The following is a 23,285-nucleotide window of genomic DNA, read 5'->3' on the forward strand; positions in this document are numbered from 1 at the left end:
GAAAGTTGACTCACGGTCACAAGGAGCTAATGTACAAAGCCACACGTTCATCTATTAATTTTCAATGAGAAAAAGAACTGTATGATGGGCTTGCCCGAACAGCCCATTCTTCTCCAGAGACAGCTTATCTGGCAGCATGGCCACAGAGTAAGGGGTGGGAGAGACATGAGTCAAAGGCTGGGTCCCAGGAGATTGGTGCGGCCCACTGAACGACATCTACTGTACTTCCTCCTGTCCCGCACAGTGTTTGAGTAGCACCAGTAATGTTTCCTTCAGGGACTGCCCTTTTACTAATTTCCGTGGCTGATCAACTCCTCTTTTATTATATATATATATATATATATATATATATATATATATATATATATATATATATAATCAATAATATATATTATTATATAAAATCAATAATATATATTATTATATAAAAATCAATAATATATTATTATATAAAATCAATAATATATATTATATAAAAATCAATAATATATTATATAAAATCAATAATATATATATTATTGATTTTTTTACAGAGAGGAAGGGAGATGGATAGAAAGTTAGAAACATCTATGAGAGAGGGACATTGATCAGCTGCCTCCTGCACACCTCCCACCGGGGATGTGCCCGCAACCAAGGTACATGCCCTTGACAGGAATTGAACCCGGGACCCTTCAGTTCACAGGCCGACGCTCTATCCACTGAGCCAAACCGGTCTTGACTGACCAACTCCTCTTAACGGTGCTTTTTTCATTAGATAATTTAGTACATTTGATCAAGTTATTAGCAGTTGGGCTACCCCTGAGCCACTCTATGCGTTTATGATGACTTTGCATGTATCTGCTCTAAGTCCTTCAGAGCTCAGAAGATGATTTAGATTATTTATTTTCCCCTTTTCTGAGTGTGTTTGGGGAGAGGCACTCAGCTCATGGTTTCCTTCAGCTAAAACCTATTTGTAACACCAAGGGAAAGCAGAGTAAAATCCCTAGAGGTTGTGCGGTGTGTTATCCTAGGGAGGAAGCTTTCAAGGTTAAATAGTCATTGACCCGGTGGAGAGGAGACAAAGTTGTGCCACTCATGCCAGCCGTGTGGTAGTAGTGGTTACAGTAGGATGGGGCCTGGGGTGGCAGTGGAGATATATATGAGCAAAGGTAAGGAGGTAGGCATGTTTACTTTGCCTGATGGTCTGTAGGGATGAGGCTATGTCTGCTTTGCAAATGTACCTCTAGTACCTAGCAATGACTGACCCAGAGTAGTAGCTCAATAAATACAGTGGAAGGGCTGGCATGGCTCAGTGGTTGATCCTCTACCTATGAATCAGGAGGTCATAGTTCCATTTCAGGTCAGGGCATATGGCTGTGTTGTGGGCTCAGTTCCCCATAGAGGTCATGCAGGAGGCAGCTGATCAGTGATTCTCTCTCATCATTGATGTTTCTATCTGTCTCTCCCTCTCCCTTCCTCTCTGAAATCAATAAAAATATATTATAAATAAATAAATAAATAAATAAATAAGGTGGAAGGGCAGAGATCAAAGACACCAATTTATTCAGCGTAAAGGATTTATCCTGAAGTAGAATTTCATGCTGGAGAGCCCCAAATCAATGGAAAGAATAATGGAGCTGTAATCAGGAGATCTGAGTTAGATGACCCAATGTGTGACTTGGAGCAAGTCTGCATGTCTGAGCTTGGTTTCCTCATCTATAAAACAAAGATAACAATACTCACTGTATCCACTTCCTAGGAATGCTGTGAAAAGTAAGTGCAGCCCTAACTGGTTTGGCTCAGTGGATAGAGTGTTGACCTGCAGACTGAAGGGTCCCTGGTTCGATTCCAGTCAAGGGCATATACTTTGGTTATGGGCACATCCCTGGTAGGAGGTGTGCAGGAGGCAGCTGATCGATGTTTCTCTCTCATTGATGTTTCTAACTCTTTTTTTTTTTTTTTTATAAATATATTTTATTGATTTTTTTTTTTTTTTACAGAGAGGAAGGGAGAGAGATAGAGAGCTAGAAATGTCGACGAGAGACATTTGCACACCCCAAACAGGGGAAATGCCCGCAGCCAATGTACATGCCCCTGACCGGAATCGAACCTGGGACCTTTCAGTCAGCAGACCAACGCTCTACCGGTTTCGGCATGATGTTTCTAACTTTCTATCCCTCTCCCTTCCTCTCTGTAAAAAAATCAATAAAAATAAAAATAAATTTATATATATATATAAAAAAAATTTTTTTTTTTTAAGTAAGTGCAGTTGTGAGTGAGATCGAGGCTTTGGAAAGCACAGTGCTCACAGAAGGTGATGGCACTGATGATAAATAACCTAGTTCCCATGGTTGTCCAAGGAAAATCCACTGAGGAAGAGAGTTGTGAGCCTGTCTATTGAATTCCCCATCTGCCATGAAAGATCATGGGTAATCCTGCCGGTGAGGATCCAGAGGGTTGGAGATGGAAGAGTGGTTCCTCCCCCAAGATTGGAAGACTCACCAAAACTAACAGAACAAGCAGAGCTGAGAGTTAAACGAAAGCTGGGTTTAATTTTTAAAGGAGGTTAAAAATAGGACCACTGAAGTGAGACATTAAAAGCAGAAGCTGGGAGCCAGAAACCTGAGAGCCATAGAGAGGAGATGAAAGCAGTGTCCTAAATGTAGGCACATGCCCAGAAAAGAGGGACTGCCCATGCTGCTTGTTTTGTTAACAGTTTTATTGAGATACTAGAGGCCCAGTGCATGGAATTCGTGCATTCGGGCGCTTCCCTCAGTCCAGCCTGCGCCCTCTCACAGTCCGGGAGCCCTCAGGAGGATGAGTCATCAGTTGGACATCCTTAGCACTGCCAAGGAGGCAGAAGAGGCTTCTGGCTGAGCGGTGCACTGACCACCAGGGGGCAGCTCCTGCATTGAGCATCTGCCCCCTGGTGGTCAGTGCACATCATAGCCACCGGTCATCCTGCCATTCAGTCAATTTGCATATTAGCCTTTATTATATAGGATAATTAATATACCAAACAATTCAACCATTTAAAGGGTACAATCCAATGGCTTTTAATATACTCACGCAGTTATGCACACATTACCACCATCAATTTTAGAACATTTCTTTTGCCTATGAAGATAACCCATGCCCTTCACCTCTCCTCTCCCCTCCTCAGTCCTAAGCTACTATTAACCTACTTTCTGTCTTTATAGATTTGCCCATTTTAAACATTTAAAATAAATGGAGTCATACAATATGTGCTCCTTTGTGAATGGCTTCTTTTACTTAACATGTTTCCGAGGTTCAACCAATACTGTATCGTGTATCAGTATTCCATTTCTTTTCATTGACAAATAATATTCCATTTTATGGATATAGCACATTTTGGTTATCCACTCATCAGCTGATGGACAAAATTCTATACCCAGCTGAATTATTATTAAGACTTGAGGGCACAATAAAAACTTTATTTCAGAATTTGCAACATGCTGGTATTTTCAACTGTTAAGATATGCATGCCTACAGCTTATGCCGAAGAAAAAACTGAAATTCTAAATGATTGTTGGCCACCTTTGACTTGTTTCATAGCCACGTATGAAAAAAGCAGTCCATGATGTTCACTTCAAAATATCAATGCCTCCGCTTCCTCTGAGAGGCCACCTTCCACAGAGTAAGTGCTCATTTGGGAGGTGCAAGGGGGATTGTATGTGTGTAATGCTGTTTCCATTGACCTCTGGGAGAAAACGAAATGTCCCCTAAACTCCACGTCAAAGGAAACTGTAACCTGCAAGGAAGTCCAGGCAGTATGAGACTCTTCCTTTCACTTACACCCCATCGACAGGGCAAGTGACTCAAGCTGTTTCTCCAGTTGTGGGAGTTGCATTGAGCCCTCACCTTGTGACCAAAATACCTGAAGACCAGCCATGAAGCCAGGTCCTCCCGGGGACGGAAGGTCTGGAGCTTTCAATGCATGAAAGTCAAACTCATCCAGGCACCTGACCTCCAGCCCTTTCCTCTGCAACCACAGGAGCTCACAGCCCCAGACCCCTGGCTCTAGCTATGGTTGTGCAAGAGGGTTCTAGAGCTAAACATTGCAAGGTGTAGCCTCCTGTGAGCCCCAACCAATGAGACGCATGGACTGGGTGAAAGGCTGCTCAGGAGGAGGACCACAGGCAAGGAAACTGGCTCTGCCTCCCCAGGAGGTGAAGGGAAGCTGGAAGCAAACGGGTCAGCAGGTGAAGACCTTCCTCTTGGAGCCCAGGCTCACCTGCAGTGGAAAAGTATAGCCATCCTTGGTCACTTCTGGCCTTCAGCCCGGAATCCCTTCTAGCTCTCTATGATTTTCTCTTCCAAAAGGTGAAAATATTAGGGCCTCTTCTCTCAATAGTATGCTTTCTGTAGTTCATAGTTTTTTTAAGTTTGTAAGTAGCACATTCCGTGAAAATTTGAAGGACAAAAGAGCGAAGCAAAAAGTTTAGAGAAGATCAGGAACATTCCATTCATCTCTAACCCCTGCCCCTGCTGTTTTCTCATTCTGCAAATCTCTATATCACGTGTTTAAATAGCTGGGTTTGTGCAACACGGCTTCTCTCTTCTCTGTCATTTTGGTCCCAATTGTCTTCTGGCTCTAACTTAGTATCAGCTATGCCACCAGCCTTCATAGCATTTCCAAATGTGGTGAGTGTCTTCTCTGTAAACCACCCTCCTGCCCACTGTGCTCCCATTCCTCTCTGCCTGCTCCTGTGTCATGGGGACAATGTGCCTTAGACTCTCTGAGGATACAAATTAGAGATGGGTTAAGGCTTCCTAAAAGGCTTGAAGTAATACTTTTGAAGGAAGCATTTTTGCTCTGATTTCTCAGGTTACATCCTTCTTTTGTCTTTGTTTTTATTTTTATTTATTTATTTATTTTTAATATATTTTATTGATTTTGTACAGAGAGGAAGGGAGAGAGATAGAGAGTCAGAAACATCGATGAGAGAGTCATCGATCAGCTGCCTCTTGCACACCCCCTACTGGGGATATGCCCGCAGCCAAGGTACATGCCCTTGACCGGAATCGAACCCGGGACCTTTCAGTCCCCAAGCCGATGCTCTATCCATTGAGCCAAACCGGTCCCGGCCTTCTTTTGTCTTTGAAAAAGAAAAAAGAAAAGAAAATCTTTTACTATGTTCAATGGTGTTACTTCATTCAGAGGGACTGTCCATGTGTGCAGTATCTGGAGATAAGATAGATTCTAGCAACAACCATGTGGATCCCTGGTCAAATCCCACAGGCCACGTAAGGAAAAGGAGTTTAGATTTTCTGTAGTCCTGCTTTTCCAGGTTAGAGGTCTGGACGTAGATGGGCTGACAACTGGAGGCAGGTTTTTGGCAGCACTGCCCCATGCAGAAGTTCCTTTCCTGGGTTTGCTGTGCAGCCCAAGGTTCAAGGAGGCATCTTCTCCTTCCTCATCTAGCACCACCTCCTTTTAGGAGCCTGCTTCCTATTTGCAGATGCCATCTGCTCCTGCTGGGAGTGATGCCATAGATAGACTCTGGCACGGGTGGGACTGAGAGTTCACATCTTTCCTCGGGTCCTCCCTCCCCCTTCCAACCTCCAGCTTCTCCTCTTCCTTAGTAAGAGGTTTGAGAGGGGCCTTGCCTGAGCTCCCATCCACTCACTCCCTGTGGCAGACACGACATTATTTGCCTGCCTGTGTCTGTTCCCCATCCTCCTTGCCTGCAATATCCTGATTCCCCCCCCCCCCCAGGGCATATGTGCAACCCAAGGTGGACCATAATTCACCTAAGCTGCTGGTTCTGTTGTAAGAAAGGTTGTTAACCACACCAAAGGGTGCTTTGGAAACTTGGGAGGGAGGGAGGCGGGGCAGTGGCAAATGTCACAGTGATTGAGGGGCATCAGAGGGAGAGGAGGGGTGCTAGAGGCCCTGCCAGGTGTGGGAGAATTCTGTGGCACAAAGACCACATATCCTCTCAATACCCACTGGAAATTCAAATAGCTGAAAAAATGGTGTGAATCATCGACACCTAACCATCTAACTCCATTTTACATATAAACACGAAGGATTTGTTTCATAGCTTTCACAAGCATTGAAGTTTCCTAAATTGCATAAATTTGGGAAAGACTGTAGGATGCTTTGTTATGCTTGTGCTGTGTTTTGAAACTTACCAAGAGCTGTTTACTATTCCAGAGTTACATCACTCCTGGGCACCAGTTTTGTGTTTGAGTTGGCGGCACCACACCCCGGTACTGTCACTGTCTCATGCAATTATCTGACTGAGGGGTTTGAGTCTCTATTAACAGACTTAGAATCAAATATCTATACATATAAAAGGCGTAAGCAACTGGCCAACTGGCCAACTGCCTGGTAGATATGACACGCACTGACCACCAGGGAGCAGACGCTCAACACAGGAGCTGCCGAGCAACAGCAACTTTGCAGAGTGCCTTCTCGCACTCTGGGACCCCTCAGGGGATATCTGACTGCTGGTTTTGGCCCAATCCCCACAGGCCAGGACAAGGGACCCCATCTGCCAGAGGGACCCGCTCACTTCACACACGCACTTCAAGCCCCCACACCACCCCAGGGGTAGCTGGCCAGGGAGGGACCATGGGAGGTTGGCTCCAAGGTGTGTCCAGCCCATCTTGCCAATCCTACTGCGCCAGCCATCTTCTAATCAATTTTCTTTCAATGTGCATGAATCTGTGCACCAAGCCTCTAGTTAATAAATAAGGAGAGATGCATAGAACACAGGAATGAGTTAAAATTACTATTAAAAGTTATTTTAAAAATAATTTCATTTGTCATCCCAGATTTTTTTTTAAAATGCATTTATCATAATGATAAGAAGTCTATGTGGTAAGGATAATGACATGTATTTATTTGGGGGCTGTTTATTGCTTTCCAACCTTATTTTGATTCACTTGCCAAAATTGTTCCAAACACCTTCTCTACAGCCTCTTTTATTATGACCTCCCCCTACAACATCTATTCCATTGCTTACTGAAGCCCAAGGCCTCCAAGGTATTTTGTTATTTGTTGTTGTTTTTTAGGTCCTCAGGACTGAGCATCTATCTTGATGCGTGTTAAGTCTTCAAGACAGGAGGTGGGATTTTTGTGGTATTTCACCAGTTCTCTGTCATAACAGAAAGAATTCTTTTTGACACTACTACAGCTCAGCTCACTGGGAAGAATGTCATCGTCATTGTCTCCCCTTCACAGTCTGTAACTTGTCAGGGCAATTAAGCTTTCCTCCCAAACGCAAGCACTAGTTATACTTACAGTGGCTTTTATTGCAGTGTGCTCTTTCACATTCCTCTCCTGCCGATATGGAATATCTTCTAATCTTCCTTCTTTTTTCCTCCTTAACTTTTTCTTGTAGGAAGGTGCAACCTCTGACTATGACAGTATGTTGACTAGTGAGGTCACCCTGAGGCAATTATGCATTGAAATGCCTAACGTTTTTAAATAAATTACTTTCCTTTTATTCTTACTTTTATGTTACAGTTAAGGCATCCTTCTGACAGGATGGATATAGGTACCCTGTTTCCCCGAAAATAAGACAGTGTCTTATATTAATTTTTTCTCCCAAAGTTGCACTAGGTCTTATTTTCAGGGATGTCTTATCTTTCCATGTGCTAGGTCTTATTTTCGGAGGATGTCTTATTTTCAGAGAAACACAGTAGGTTTTATGATCTATTCATTGCCTCCTAGGATAAAGGAGTATTACAAAATATTTGTTTCCTAAAAGGAGGCAGCAAAGTGTGTGCATGTGTGTGGGGAGGGGGGTGGGGGGGGAGGAAGGTTGTTATGATAGGATTGAGTCCAGGGCCGTGGATGGCAAACTTTGGCTCGTGAGCCACATGCGGCTCTTTAATCTCCCACAAAATACCATGGCCTGAGCAAGTCTATTTTGAAGAAGTGTCGTTAGAAAAAGTTTTAGTTTAAAAAAATTTGGCTCTCAAAAGAAATTTCAATCGTTGTACTGTTGATATTTGGCTCTGTTGACTAATGAGTTTGCCAACCACTGTTCTCCACCGCCCCAGCCTCTTGGAGCTGGGGGAAGCAGGGGAGCATGACTCGGTTCTAGTCAATGAGATCCAAGCAGAAGCCTGCTGGGTAGAGGGCCGTGGGAAAGCCCTGTGTTCTCTTCATAAAGGGGGACATAGTACCTGCCTCCTCTCGCTTTTTGTCACCTGGCATGCTTGATGCATGGCTGGAACTTCCACTGGTGACTATGCAGTGACGAATCCAAGGAGGAAAGCATCATATGAAGGTGGCAGACTGGAGAGAAAAAGCACTGAGTGCCCAGATGACATCATTGATCTGCTGAATCGATCCAAATAAGCCCCTACTTCTGAATATTTCTTATATCCAGATAACAATTAACTTGGGGGGAAATTTTTGTTTAAGCCATTATAAGTTGGGTTTTCTGTTATCTGCTTAACCAATGAATAAGTAACTGTTCCTTTGCCTACACTGAATCCTGGGTTGGCTGGTCTGACCAACCCAGCATCCTAAATCAGTAGTAATTTGGGAATTGCTATTCTAGAAAAACCTGTGAGTGAGATCTCTTCAAGTATGCACCACAATGCTTGGGGAAAATGCTCCTATTCTCTTCAGAATGCTCTGTTTTGAGTGCTTATTCGGTCTTTGAACAAACCCTAGGGAAAAACTCAATCCGGTTACTGCTGCTCGTTGATGACTTCTTAGGAAAGCAGCCGGGATTACTAGCTTGGCCTGGAACCGACATTGCTGAACCCGAGGTTCCGCAGGACCAAACAGCGTGTCACATAGTCGTGTTGTTGGCTAACACCCGTAGCACAGACGAAACAAGAGCAGACCTATTAACTCTGCTACTGGAACCACTTGAAGCTAATTATTTAAGTAAAGTGGTTTTGCCTTAATTATGGAACATTAGCCAATTCAATTACATTTGACTACCCATAACTTTTGCTCAAGGAGCACTTCATATACAGACACCTCTAATCAGAGCGCAAAGCACTTAAACAAATGCTTAATCGGGTTAAATGGAAGTGAAAACCATAATGCACGGCATTCTTCCTGCTAAGGGAAATTTTCAGCCATTATGTCTGCGTGCAAGACCAGGCTTCAGAATGACTAGCATTCACTTACAGCCGTGGTCGGCAAACTGTGGCTCACAAGCCACATGCGGCTCTTGGCCCCTTGAGTGTGGTTTTTCCACAAAATACCATGACCTGGGCGAGTCTGTTTTGAAGAAGTGGTGTTAGAAGAACTTAAAGTTTTAAAAATTTGGCTCTTAAAAGAAATTTTAATTGTTGCACTGTTGATATTTGGCTCTGTTGACTAATGTGTTTGCCGACCACTGACTTAGAGCATTTGGGGGAGTGTGGGGAAAACACCCAAATCATATTTGTTCTCCTAAATCCAAAAAAGTTCCAGAAATCATCTTTTACCAAAGTGTAAATGATATTATAACTGATTTATTCCTTAATCAACCAGCAGAAAATACAACTGGACTTGAAGAAACAATAACTTGAAAGTTACTTTGTCCAGAAAAATCGGTGATTTGCCATGATTTTATAGAAACGATTTTGATGGCACTCAGGAACTGCTCTCTCATTCAGTGCCTACTTCGCACCAGGCCATTGGCAATAGCAGGAGAGACATCACCTTGCTGCCCTTAAATTGGCAGGCCGGGGCTGGGGCGGGTGATCCAAACAGAATATGCAAAGGTTGGCACTGAACAGGTCTGACCAGGTCTGACCAGGTCAAGGAGAGCCACGGGGGACAGAAAACACAAGGGGGTGGAGTTTGTTCCAAGGGCATAGAAAAAATCATTAAAAGTTTGGCCTTGCAGAAACTGGTTTGGCTCAGTGGATAGAGCATCGGCCTGTGGACTGAAAGGTCCCGGGTTCGATTGAAGTAAAGGGCATGTACTTGGGCACACCAGTAGGGGGTGTGCAAGAGGCAGCTGATCAAAGTTTCTCTCTCATTGATGTTTCTAACTCTCTATTCCTCTCTCTTCCTCTCTGTAAAAAATTAATAAAATATATTGAAGAAAAAAAAAAAAGTTTGGCCCAACAGCCTCTGTATCACTTTAGGGTTATAAAGCAACCTCTCTGGCCGCAAGAAGGCCAGTGACCATGTCCTGACAGGTTTGCCTCAGTGGATGGAGCATCGGCCTGTGGACTCAGGGGTCCCCGGTTCGATTCTGGTCAAGGACATGTACCTTGGTTGAGGGCACATCCCCAGTAAAAGGTGTGCAGGAGGCAGCTGATTGATCTTTCTCTCTCATTGATGTTTCTAACTCTCTATTCCACTCCTTTCCTCTCTGTAAAAAATTAATAAAATAAAATAAAATAAAATAAAATAAAATAAAATAAAATAAAATAAAAAAAGGCCCCTGACCAGGAGGCCAGTGACAGGGGCAGCGAGGAGGAGACAATGAGAGGGCTGGGGGAGAGGTTTAGGAAGCAGACTGGAAAGGACTTGGTGAATTTCGGGGCCTTGGAGTGGGGTGATTGTGACTCAGTGGGTCTGAGTTGGTGCCCAGGAGCCTGGACGTCAATGAGAAACACGAGCCAGCCAGGAGTTTGGGAAGAACATGGCATTTCCCCTACCTTCACTTCGTGATGAGGACCGAGACCTAAAGCCAAGGAATGACGCCCCCTAGGCCACTTCACGGCAAATGTGGCTTCTCTCCTGGTTAGCTGGCGCTTCACACTTATTTCTGTTTGAGTGCTCTGTCTGTCTTTCCCCTCCGGCAAACCCCGGGCAGAGCAGAGGTGGCAGGTCTGTCAGACGGGGCACCAGGCTGAGCAGCCTTTGAAAGAAATGTCCCATGGCCTCTGTGCCAGAAGAAGAGACTAACATTATTTATTGAGGGACTGCCCATACATCTGCAGATTCTGGCCAAATGCCATTATATTTTATCTCATTTAATGCAGTATTATTAGCCCCATTCTGATCAGATAAGCCGAGATTCAGAGGTCACGTGATCTGCCTAAAGTCACATAGTAGACGTTCATGGGTCTATCTGGTTCCGATTCAGGTCTGTCTGGTTCCAAAGGACAAGAACAGCCCAGTGCCATTGCCTGGTGTCTGGGCTGAGCAGCAGCCACAGCGGGGCCTGGATAAAGGGGCTCTTCCCTTTTTTAGCATCATCCTACTGACTAAAAGAGTAATATGCAAATTAACCATCACTCCACTACACCACAAGCCACGCCCACCAGCCATGCCCACCAGCCAATCTGAGCGAGTATGCAAATAAACCCAACCAAGATGGCTACAGCCACAGAGAGCAGGAGGGAGGCTTGGGTTTCCCAGACAACAGAGGAAGCCAAGCTTTCAGCCTGTCCTTGCCGGCCTAAGCCTCCACTCCAGGCTACAAAGTTTCAATTGTAGAAGGTAAATAAATTCCAGATACCAGGGCCTCCACTTGGGTTGCCATGGGGGCATGACTGGCCTGCAAACCAACACAGGCCCCTCACTCAGGCTGCCCCACCCCCCAAGGAAACCCTCATCCTGATCCGGGACACCCTTCAGGGCAAACCAGCTGGCCCCCACCTGTGCACCAGGCCTCTATCCTATCTAATAAAAGAGTAATATGCAGATTGACCATCACTCCAACACACAATAGTTGCCCCCATGTGGTCAAAGATGGCTGCCCCCATGTGGACACAAGATGGCCACCACAAAATGGCCAGCAGGGGAGGGCAGTTGGAAGGCACCAGGCCTGTAAGGGAGGGCAGTTGAGAGGGACCAGGCCTGCAAGGGAAGGCAGTTGGAGGCAATCAAGCCTGCAGGAGAGGGCAGTTAGGGGTGACCAGGCCAGCAGAGTAGGGAAGTTGGGGGCAAATAGGCTGGCAGGGGAGCAGTTAGAAATCAATCAGGCTGACATGGGAATGGTTAGAGGGTGATCAGGCTGGAAGGCAGAAGTGGTTAGGGGCAATCAGGAAGGCAGGCAGGCGAGCAGTTGGAAGCCAGCAGTCCTGGATTGTGAGAGGGATGTCCCATTGGTATCTGGCCTAAACAGGCAGTCGGACATCCCTTGAGGGGTCCCAGATTGGAGAAGGTGCAGGCTGGGCTGAGGGACACACACACACACACACACCCCGCCATACACAAATTTCATGCACCGGGCCTCTAGTAAAACTATAAGATGGGGTGTGGCTGAGCCAAGAGCAAGAAAATCCCATCTTACACCTACAGCTTGTGATCACTCCCTGCTGACGGGATTAACACATCTGCAGAAATTTAATACTTTAGTCAATCCTTGGCCAGCGTGGTAGATCTGACCTTCCACCCACTTAAGGAAAGTGTGGAGGCCTTTTCCACCCTGGGATACAAATGAGATCCAGCTGCCTGTCTCTTCAACCCCCAGGCCAGATGTTTTAAATGTTCAGTTTCCTGCCCGGAGTATCTTTTCATTAACCATTTTCTAACTGCAGGCTGCAGCCCATTAGAGTCCTGAAATCACTTCAGTGGATCACAACAGCCTCTTAAAATACTGGGATGGAACAGTCTACACTAGAACAGCACAGAAAGTATTAGTAAAGGGTGCTAGTTTATGAAACGTATGTGTCAGTTGTGTTTGTATGTGGTGATAAAAAGTATATTTCTTACTCTGAGTTGTGGTTTAAAAAAAAAAAAAAGGAAAGGCATTCATGGGAGGGTCTGTCATCCTTCCTTTATGGTCCTTGAGAAAGGATATCTTTCTGCCCATGGGAGAAAATTAACTCACAAGCGAAAGGGGGAAGGAGAAGTGGGAGGCGGAGCCTTCAAGCAGGCAGGAAAATAACAGCTCACCAGGAAGGGAGATGCTCTTGTCAACAAGTCATCCGAGGCCAGTGTCCTCAGAGAGACCCTACCACGTGCGGTCAACTTTTGTTGTATCAACTTTCCTGCTTCCCTGTGTCTCCAGATTGCTCCGGAAAACTGCTTTGCTGGTACTCAGCAGCTTGGCTTTGTGGATGCTGCAGCATGAAACAAAGAAGTGTGTGCATTTCTTTTTGATTTTTTTTTTTTATTACGGGAAATTGTTCAACATACACCAAAGCTGTCACAGTTTTATGAAACCTACCTACTATCACCCAGCTACAACAATCATCTGGTTGTAGCTTTCCTCATTGCCTTACCCACTTCCCAGATAGTCTATCTATCATTTCATCCATAAATAATTTCAATCTGTATTCAAAAGTGTGATTTTTAAAATATATATATTTTATTGATTTTTTTTTTTTACAGAGAGGAAGGGAGAAGGATAGAGAGTTAGAAATGTCAATGAGAGAGAAACATCAATCAATTGCCTCCTGTATATCCCCTACTGGGGATGTACCTGCAACCAAGGTACATGCCCTTGACTGGAATTGAACCTGGGACCCTTCAGTCCTCAGGCCAGGTCTCTATCCATTGAGCCAAACCAGTTAGGGCAAGGAGATGATTTTGAACATGCATGAGGAGAACTGCCTTCCCTGAGACAGGAGGCTGTGGCCAAAACACAAGAACAGACAGCCAGGCCCTGGAAAAAGTAGGTCAGGAGGCTTATGTTGCCTCCTAACTATAGACCCCAACAAGGAAACCTGAGCGCATATGCCAGAATCCTACAAGAAAAAGAAAAAGAACAGAATGGCTTTCTGAAAAGTAGGACAGGATCGCCATGGCTGACTCCCAGGGGCAGTCTGTCCAGCACTGTGATATCACAGATAAAGTACCTGAGGCCGGAGAGATAAAGTGACTTGGGATGAAGGGCCTAGAGCATCTATCCACAGAGCCTAGTCACATGTGTCAAACACAAGGCCCGCGGGCCAAATCCGGCCGGCCAGGCCTTGCAATGTGGCCTGCACCGCGCTGTCATCACTGCACTCTGCTGTCAGTTTATGACATTGTCAGTTTATGACTGTTCAGTAAACCATTCGGCCCGCAATTTAGGCTGGATTTTAGATTTTGGCCCCTTCTCTGATTGAGTTCGACACCCCTAGCCTAGATGGTGCATGAATGCATTTCTCATCCAAAGGTAGGAGAGGGAGGTTATTGACGGGGTGGCCTGCCGGTCAGGATGCAGAATGAACTGCAACCACGTGCGAGGTCTTCTGAGTTGACATTCTAGATCCTCATATTCCCGGAGTCAAATCACGGTCCCTTTAACTGCCTGCAAATCAATTCCATTCTGAGAGGACGCTCAATATGTCCAAAACTTCCTCAAACCACTGATTCCTTCCTTTTCATTCCCATGGCTCTGCCCTGCCTCAGTACCAAGCCCAGACTCCTCAGCTGGGCCTCCCATGGTCTCCCCATCACTGGTCTCCAACAGCTTACCTTTCACCAGTGGTTTTTCTCTGTCCCTGGGATGCCCCGGGCTGGTTCCTCCTCCAGGCCCTGCAAGGACTGCTCCCTTAGGTAGAACACCTCCCTTCCCCCTCCTGCCCACACCTTAAATGTTTTTCTTGGCTTCCCCGCAACTGGCTAAGCTTGGGGAAGCCTGGTGCTCTCAGCCAGAGGCTCTGCCTCCACATCTCCCCTTGTCTGGGTACTTTAAATTAAAGTACTGTTGCATTAAAAATGGTCTTTTTTTCACTATTTTCCTTGGTTCGCCCAGTGATCTCATCTGGCCCGTACCCTCCTTGAGGTCAATAGCCAAGTATTCTCATTTTGTGGAGCATCTCTTACTGTGAATTAAATAGGGGCAACTTGTCAGTCAGGGTTAAGACACTTTGTGTTTTTTTGTTTTGTTTTTAATGTATTTTATTGATTTTTCCCCCCTTTTTTATTTATTTATTTATTTATTTATTTTTTAAATCAATCTTTATTGTTCATATTATTACAAAGGTTCCTCATTTCTTCCCCCTTCCACCAGGTTCCCACCCCACCCTCTACCCCCTCCCCATCCCCTATTGTCCTCATCCATAGGTGCACAGTTTATGTTCAGTCTCTTCCTCCCTCCCTTTCCCCGATAGTAAATCCCTTTTCAGATAGTAAATCAGTTACTTAGCATTTTCTCATATCAATAATACCTCCACATGCCCAATGGTACACTTCACACAAAAGACGTTTTCAAATAGGTCAACCAGCCTCATCCAGGCCCCACCCAAGGCACTCACAGATCAACACCCCAGCGCTATACTAACTCAACACATCCAGATCTAAGCCTTCATCACTTGATTCATCAGACCCTCAAGTTCCCGCAAAAGTTTCCAGCCATGTCTGAGAGGCAGCCGTGGGCAGGTACAGGCGAGGAGCGAGCTGTTTCGGGCCTGGCTGCTCCGGGCCTGGCCTCTGTTGCTCTGGTTCGTTCCACAACCAGCTGCTCCGGGTCTGGTCACTGCCGCTCCCGACCTAGTTGCTCTGGACTTGGCTGTTGCTGCTACAGGCCTGGCCGCACCCGACCCGGCTGCTCTGGGCTCGGATGCTCCGGTCCCGGCCGCTCCGGGCCTGGCCGCTCCCAGCCTGTCAGCCGCTGCTCCGGGCCTGGCCGCACCAGACCCAGCTGCTCCGGGCCTGGCCGCTCCCAGCCTGGCAGCTGCTGCTCCGGGCCTGGCCGCTCCCAGCCTGGCAGCCGCTGCTCCGGGCCTGGCCGCACCCAACCCGGCTGCTCCGGGCCTGGCCGCTCCCAGCCTGGCAGCCGCTGCTCCTGGCCTGGCCGCACCAGACCCGGCTGCTCCGGGCCTGGCCGCTCCCAGCCTGGCAGCCGCTGCTCCGGGCCTGGCCACACAAGACTCGGCTGCTCCGGGCCTGGCCGCTCCCAGCCTGGCAGCCGCTGCTCCGGGCCTGGCCACACCAGACCCGGCTGCTCCGGGCCTGGCCGCTCCCAGCCTGGCAGCCGCTGCTCCAGGCCTGGCCGCTCCCAGCCTGGCAGCCGCTGCTCCGGGCCTGGCCGCACCAGACCCGGCTGCTCCGGGCCTGGCCGCTCCCAGCCTGGCAGCTGCTACTCCGGGCCTGGCCGCTCCCAGCCTGGCAGCCGCTGCTCCGGGCCTGGCCGCACCTGACCCGGCTGCTCCGAGCCTGGCCGCTCCCAGCCTGGATGCTCCGTGCTTGGCTACTGCTGTTCTGGGCCTGGCTGCTCCCAACCCGGCTGCTCTGGGCCCGGCTTCTCCGGGCCCAGCCACTCCGTGTCTGGGTGTTCCTGGACTGGCCACCCTGGGCTTGGCCGCCTCTGCCTCAGGCCTGGCTGCCACTGCCCCAGGTCTGGCTGCTCCAGTGCTGGCCGTTGATGCTCTTGTTCTGGCTGCTGCTGCTCTGGGGCCTGGCCACTGCTGCTCCAGGCCCAGCTGCCACTGCCTTGTGCCTGGCCACTCTAGGCCTGGTCGCCGCTGTTCCAACATTCTGTCCCTTTTTTCTCTTTTTTTTTTTTCTTTTTTTAAAAAAAACAAAAACGCATTTATGTTGCAATGTTGGCTGGTGCGTTGAGTTCTGACTTAGTCTTTGATTTTTCAAGATCTTCTTTGTATTCTTTCTTAAGTAATTTTACTATCATTTGCTCTCACTTGATTTCTTCACATTGAGAACTTCTTTGGTTTCTTCCTCCTTGTCCTGGGAGCTCAGCAGGTTGGCCTGTGGCACCCCTTTGTTCTCCGCGGGCTCCCGCGCTGCTCCAGCCTGTTGCCGGGGTCGGCGCCGCCCAGGAAGCAGCCCCCGTCCTTGGCTCCGTTGCCCGCGCTCAGCAGTCGAAGGCTCAGGGGCACCCCCCCACCTGGGGGCCCCGTCGCCCGGCTCCTTGCTGGCGCCCGGCTGGCCGGTGTCCGGCAGGGGCTCCTGCTCCACGTCGCGTTCCTCCAGTCTGGAGCTTTCTTTCTCCCTCCCACTAGGGGAGTCCAGGATCAGAGTCAACAGACTGTCCTCTGCGCACAGTGTGCGCGACTCCGGGGGCTCGGCCTTTCGCCGCGCTCCCAGGACTCCACCTCACAGCTCCGTCTCCCCCTGCCCGAGCCTGGGTCCCCAGGGACTGGCCCAGACCTGGAGTTTGGGGCAGTCTGGACTGAGGCTCAGAGCCGCCGCCGCCGGAGGCTTTGTTTCTTCTGGCTAGGGTAATCCAGCATCAGAGTCAACATTCAGTTCTATGCGCGCCATGTGCGCGCGACTCCGGGGGCCCCGCCTTTCGCCGTCCCCCGAAATTGTCTCCCCCTGCCGGAGCCTGGGTCCCCAGGGTCTGGCCCATAACTTGGGGCTCAGCGCTGCCGGTTCGGGGGTTCAGCCCAGGCTGGGGGTTCTATTTCCTTCCTGCTAGGGAACGCCGGGCAGCACCCAGCCCTCTCCTCCTCTCCGGCTGCGACCTCTCCGCGCGCACGTGCGTGCGAGCGCGCTGCATGTCTCCGTACCTTAGGCTTTTTTTCAGCTCCTCTGATTTTCCTTCTGGTTTTCTCCCTCCTTCCTATTGTAGAGTTTTCAGTCAGTCGACTACCTGTAGCTCTGGGCAATGTCCATTCTACATTTTAGTTGTATTCCCTTGAAATTGTTGTGAGCTGCTGCGGCTAGGTGTATACCCGAGCAGCCATCTTGGATCCTTTGATTTTTTTTTTTTTACAGAGAGGAAGAGAGAGGGATAGAGAGCTAGAAACATCGATGAGAGAGAATCATCGATCAACTGCCTCCTGCACACCCCCTACTGGGGATGTGCCCGCAACCAAGGTACATGCCCTTGACCGGAATCGAACCTGGGACCTTTCAGTCCGCAGACAAATGCTCCATCCACTGAGCCAAACCGGTTTCGGTGGTTAAGACACTTTGCACGGGCTTTGGAATTGGAGTTCGTGGGTGAGGACCCCAGCAACCAGGAGACAAGTTCGTTGACCTTCTTGAGTCTCCTCCTCTGTGACTTTGGTGGGGGCCGGGTGGGGGTGGTTCGGGGAGAGGTTACCTAGCAGGGTAAATACTTTTGTGCTACATTCCTGAGGGGACAGAAGCACAGACTTAATTATCATCATTACTTCCTCCAAAAAGAAACTCTGGGATAAATTGTGCCACAGCTGAGCCCATGTATGTGTGAGCCAAACAATGTTCCTATCACACGGGTGTGACAGGTATTATGAGCAGTCCTCGGTACCGTCAGCAACAAGGGCAGCCTGCATGAGGGAGACCTTCTGACTGTGAACTTGGGAAGTGGGACATGAAGACCACAGCAGTGGGCGAGCAGAGTTAAGATGGGAAGTGGCCCATCTCTTCTGCTAACAGAACTGCTTGGAAGGCTGGCACACAGAGGGCACGTGCATATTTGGGGTGAACTAGCTTCCCCCGGGCACAGTGCTGCAGGCAGTGGGGCGGTCAGCTCCCAATTTTCCTCCGACTGTGGCGATATTGTTTGTTTCAGCCACCACCAGAAATGCAAATTCAAATGGTGCTGCGGGGCCAGTGAAACCCGCTGCCAGGGAACTCAGCCTGCTGCTGCCCAGGGGCCAGGTTTTCTAGGATGGAGGTCACTCAGAGGGAAGGGAGAGCAGCACGCTGTGCAAGGACTCAGGCTCCCTCTGCGTGTTCCCTCGGCGCCTGTAGATGACCTCAGAGCTGCCTGTTTGCTCAGCTCTCCCCGTCCTCCCCCCTCTGTCCCCTTCTCCCTTGTCTCTGTTTGTATGGACTTTGGACCTAACCACCTGTTAAAGCCAAACGGTGGAAGAAGAGGCTGGCTGGGTCCGCCAGGGACTCTCTGGACCCCGAGTCCTCAGCTCCCGCCACGAGACCTAGAGTTCTCTGATGGTGGAGACCGTTTTATTTCTGTGCACAGAGGAGGTGCCCACACATATTTACGAGTAGAGCAGTAGGCACAATTATAGTGGGATTGGAAGAACTTACATAGAGTTAGCCACACCTTCATTCAAATGTTGGCTCTGCCTGTTTCCTGGTTCTCAGACCTTGGCAACGTTATTTGATACCCCTGAGTGCCAGTTCATGGTGCCAGTTCAGTGTCTACAATACCTGCTGCTAAAATGTTTACAGTAACATCACCCCTAGTTGTCAAAGGTGAAATAACACAATATGCATAAGGTATTTAGCACACAGCAAATCTTCTAAAACTGGCAGTGATTGTTATTAGACAGTTTCTTCGGGGCAAAACTCGTGTCTGACTTATCTCCTATTCCTATTATTGTCTCGCACATAGTAGGGGCTTCATAGACCTTAACTGGTTGAATTCATTCTCCCAACATTTATCTGTTGTGTGCCTCCTCTGTGCCAGGAGAGCTGGGAACGCTACTAGTAAGTGAGAGGCACAGTCCCTGCCTTATGGAGTTACTATCTAATGGGGAGAGGGTGGCAGTGAATAAGTGACCCAATAGGATTGCAGGGAGTGGTAAGTGTGCTGAGGGAAAATCAGAGCTAGAGAGCACTATTTCAGACAGAGTGATCCCGGGAGGCCTCCCTGAGGAGGGGACACAGAGCAGCCATCGAGACACAGTGTCACTGACAGCACTGCTACAGTCTCCTCGCTGCTTGAGGTCAACAGGGTTGTCGTTTTGGATGCTTTCATCAGAGTGACGCTAATATTTTTAGATTTTTTAAGCAGCCCCTTCATATATATATATATATATATATATATATATATATATATAAAATATATTTTATTGATTTTTTACAGAGAGAAAGGGAGAGGGATAGAGAGCTAGAAACATTGATGAGAGAGAATCATTGACCAGCTGCTCTTGCATACCTCCCACCAGGGATGTTCCCGCAACCAATTTACATGTCCTTAACTGGAATCGAACTCAGGACCCTTCAGTCTGCAGGCTGATCTCTATCTACTGAGCCAAGCCGGTTTTGGCAGCAGCCCCTTCATTTAAAGGGCACCTATTTCTGTTCTTATCGTTTCTCCCCTCCTAGCTTTAACTACTAAACAAAGCCATCTCCTTTCTCCTGACTCTTCTCCCCACCCCCCAGAACTTCATTCAAATTTTATAGTCTTCCTTCTCTCTTCTGTTCCAAAACCACTTTGATCTTTTCGTCCTTTCCCTCTCTAAGTGTTCTGTGGCCCTTTTCTGCAGAACAGGCACATTTTCAGCACCGCTCTCAGCTCTGTGCCCTCTGAGACTATCACAGAACAGTGGAAAGTGCTGAGCGCATTAGGGAGGCAGGTGCTGCAGACAGGGGGGAAGGTCAGAGCGAGCTGAGCCAACAGAACCGCCCGGGCAGGAGTCCCAAGGCAGGTGCAGTGGCTCATGGGCTAGTGTGGCTCTGAAAAGGGCTCAGAAACCAAGAGGCCATCGCCCGAACGCCAAGAGCTGTGTTAACCATGAAGCTGTCGCCCTCTCTGGCCACCCGGGCTGGCCCTGTGGTGTGCACGGGCTCCAAGGTGACTGAGGAAGAGTACCCACTCAATGGGTTTATCAGCTTTTGTGGACTGTGACAACCCAAAGCAGAGCCCATAGACAAAGCTGGGGGGACATTTGATGAAGCAGCATTGGCATCAGTTGTCCGCATGCCTTCATCGCAGTCTTTGCCGCATCCACTTGTACAAAGTCAAGGTCCGAAATAGGAAACTAGTAACGGGCAAGAAAACACACACACAAAACTGCCGGAAACCGATCATTGTCCCACTAATAGAGAGATGTGAACGGGGAATCAGGAAGGCTGGTCAACCTTAATTGCTCTGAAGGGTCAGAGCTAATCACTAGACTTTGGTAGTTGAAGCAGCCTCCACCTGTTAGTCTCAAGCAAATTAGCTGATTGGCTATCATTGGAGTTTCCTGCCTAGGGGATATGTATCCCATAATCTTAATTTTAATAAAAGGGATGGCAAGGCCAAAGCGAGTAGTAGTCCTCTCTTGGGCTTCCACCTGGCCCCCATTTTTCAAATTAATGCTTTTCTAGTCTCTTTTCATTTGTGCGCAGCTTTCTCTAGAACCTGAATCCTGAACTGGAACCCTGAACCACACGGGACGTGAAAGGGGTTTCCACACACAACTAAATAATGATATCAAACAATTCTAGATAGGTTCTGTTGCCTCCCAAATACTCCAGACCTAAGGCTGTGTGTTTCATTAAACTATCCATGCTAAAATGAAAAGGAAAAAAAAATGAGGAAAAGTGAGTACATTAATAAGTATTCAGCGTCAAAACTAACCCTAGCTGGTTTGGCTCAGAGGATAGAGCATTGGCCTGTGGACCTAAAGGTCCTGGGTTCAACTCAGGTCAAGGGCACATGCCTAGATTGTGGGCTCAATCACCAATAGGGGGAGTGCAAGAGGCATCCAATCAATGATTCTCTTTCATCATTGATGTTTCTCTCTCTACTTCCCTCCCCCTTCCTCTCTGAAATCAACAAAAATATATATTTTTAAAAAACTGTAGTAGCATTTTTGTTTTGATTTTATCAGAAGAATTGAAAGAGAATTGAGCCGAAACCAGTTCAGCTCAGTGGATAGAGCATCGGCCTGTGGACTGAAAGGGCCCAGGTTCAATTCCAGTCAAAGGCATATATCTTGGTTGCAAGCACATCCCCACTAGTGGGTGTGCAGGAGGCACCTGATCGATGTTTCTCTCTCATCTATGTTTCTAACTATCCCTCTCCCTTCTTCTCTGTAAAAAAAAATCAATAAAATATATATATATATTTTTTTTTTTAAAAAAAGAGAGAATTGAAAAGGGAGTAATGTTCTCAATATGAATTTAATGTTGTGAGATACTATGTTCACATAACAAGTTAACATGTCGGAAACACTGGCAGTCAGTTTGGGCACCTCCCCTGCTCCATTGACACCTGCGCTGTGACTTCACCTGGGCCCGGCAGTGACAGGGCATTGGCTCCACTGAGTGTGCTTCCCAACCCAGGAAGCCTGCTGGGAGCCCCCACTGTAAGGGCCTTGACACAACACATACAATTTATTGAGCTCTTATTATGTGTCAATGTCTTAGCATAGTGTGTCTGATTTTATGTCTCACATTAATCCTCCAAGCCATGTATTTTAGAAATGAAGAAGCTAAAAATGAAAGTTGTGGTGTGATTCAATCACAGGATGGTTTTACTCCAAAGTCCTTGTCCCGTCTACTATACTCCACTGCCCTTCTAGTTGTCAGATATATATAAGTTCTCTGAATTCTTCATAAAACCATTCATTTTGCTCAGAGGAAAAGTTTTGCTTCAGGTCCATTGTTGTGCCACAAACTGCTAGAAAATGTAGTGGAATAACCTGGCCAATGTGGCTCCATAGTTGAGCGTTGACCCATGAACCAGGAGGTCATGGTTCGATTCCCAGTCAGGACACATGCCCAGTTTGCAGGCTCGATCCCCAGTAGTGGGCATGCAAGAGGCAGCGGCTCGATGATTCTCATCAATGATATTTCTATCTCTGTCTCCCCTCCTTGCTCTGAAATCAATAAAAATCATATTTTCTTTAAAAAATAAAATAAAATAAAGACAATGAACATAGTGGAATAAACATTTTATTTTGAACACAGTTCTGAGGTCCATGACAAGGCAAGCAAGATCGGCATGTTCTCTATTCCAGGTGATGCCTACTGGAAACAGAATGTCCAAGATGGCATTTTCATGTCCCCGAGGATGAGTCTGAGAGCTGGGGAATGGATGGAGCAGCCCAACTGGGCGCATCTGGTGGTGCCTTGAGTCTCCCTGTTGGCTGGTTCCTTGGCTCTCTGCAAGGTCTCTTCTGCAGAGCAGGAGGACTTCTTAAATGGCAGCTGAGGCTCCACAAACCCTATTATGAAGGGGGAAGTAGAAGCTGCTAGTCCACTTAAAGGCTGGTATAGCATCACTTCAGCCAACTCTATGGTTAAAGCTGTCACAGGACCAGCCCAGATTCCAGCGCAGGGTAAATAAACTCCACCTCTTGATGGGGAAGTGAAACATTTCTGGCTATCTTTCATCAGTCATAGGTTTGAAACCTCTGAGAGGCTAAATCTTACACAGAATTTGAATGAGCAAAGCTGATGAGGAGAGGGAGACGTCTTGGTTTGAAGGGGGACGTGGGGTGGGGACGCAGAGCCTTGCCCACCCCGCTGCTCTCTTGGTCTTTGCACGAAGCTGAGGCCTCTAGGGAAGACAATGTTTAAAGACATCAGAAGAATAAACCCCACATTCCTTGCCATGGCCTGTGAAGCCCTCTGTGATCTGGCCTCTGCCTGCCTCTCTCATCTTGCTTAGATCCACTGTCCCTGACCATCCCATGCCTTCTCTCTGTTCTTCAAACACAACTCAACCACAGAGGCTTTGCACGAGAGGATCCCGCAGTCGGGCATTCTCTTCCCTCAGGTCTTCACACGATGGGCTCCATCCTGCCGTTTCCATCAGGGAGACCTTCCCCAGCTAAGGCAGCTTCTCCCCAAAACCCAACCACCTATCCTACTTCCCTTATAACTGAACACCCAGGGCGTACCTTATTAAAAGGTTCCC

The sequence above is a fragment of the Pipistrellus hanaki genome (assembly GCF_964339955.1).
Source record: "Pipistrellus hanaki genome assembly, chromosome: 2".
Classification (NCBI taxonomy): Eukaryota; Metazoa; Chordata; class Mammalia; order Chiroptera; family Vespertilionidae; genus Pipistrellus; species Pipistrellus hanaki.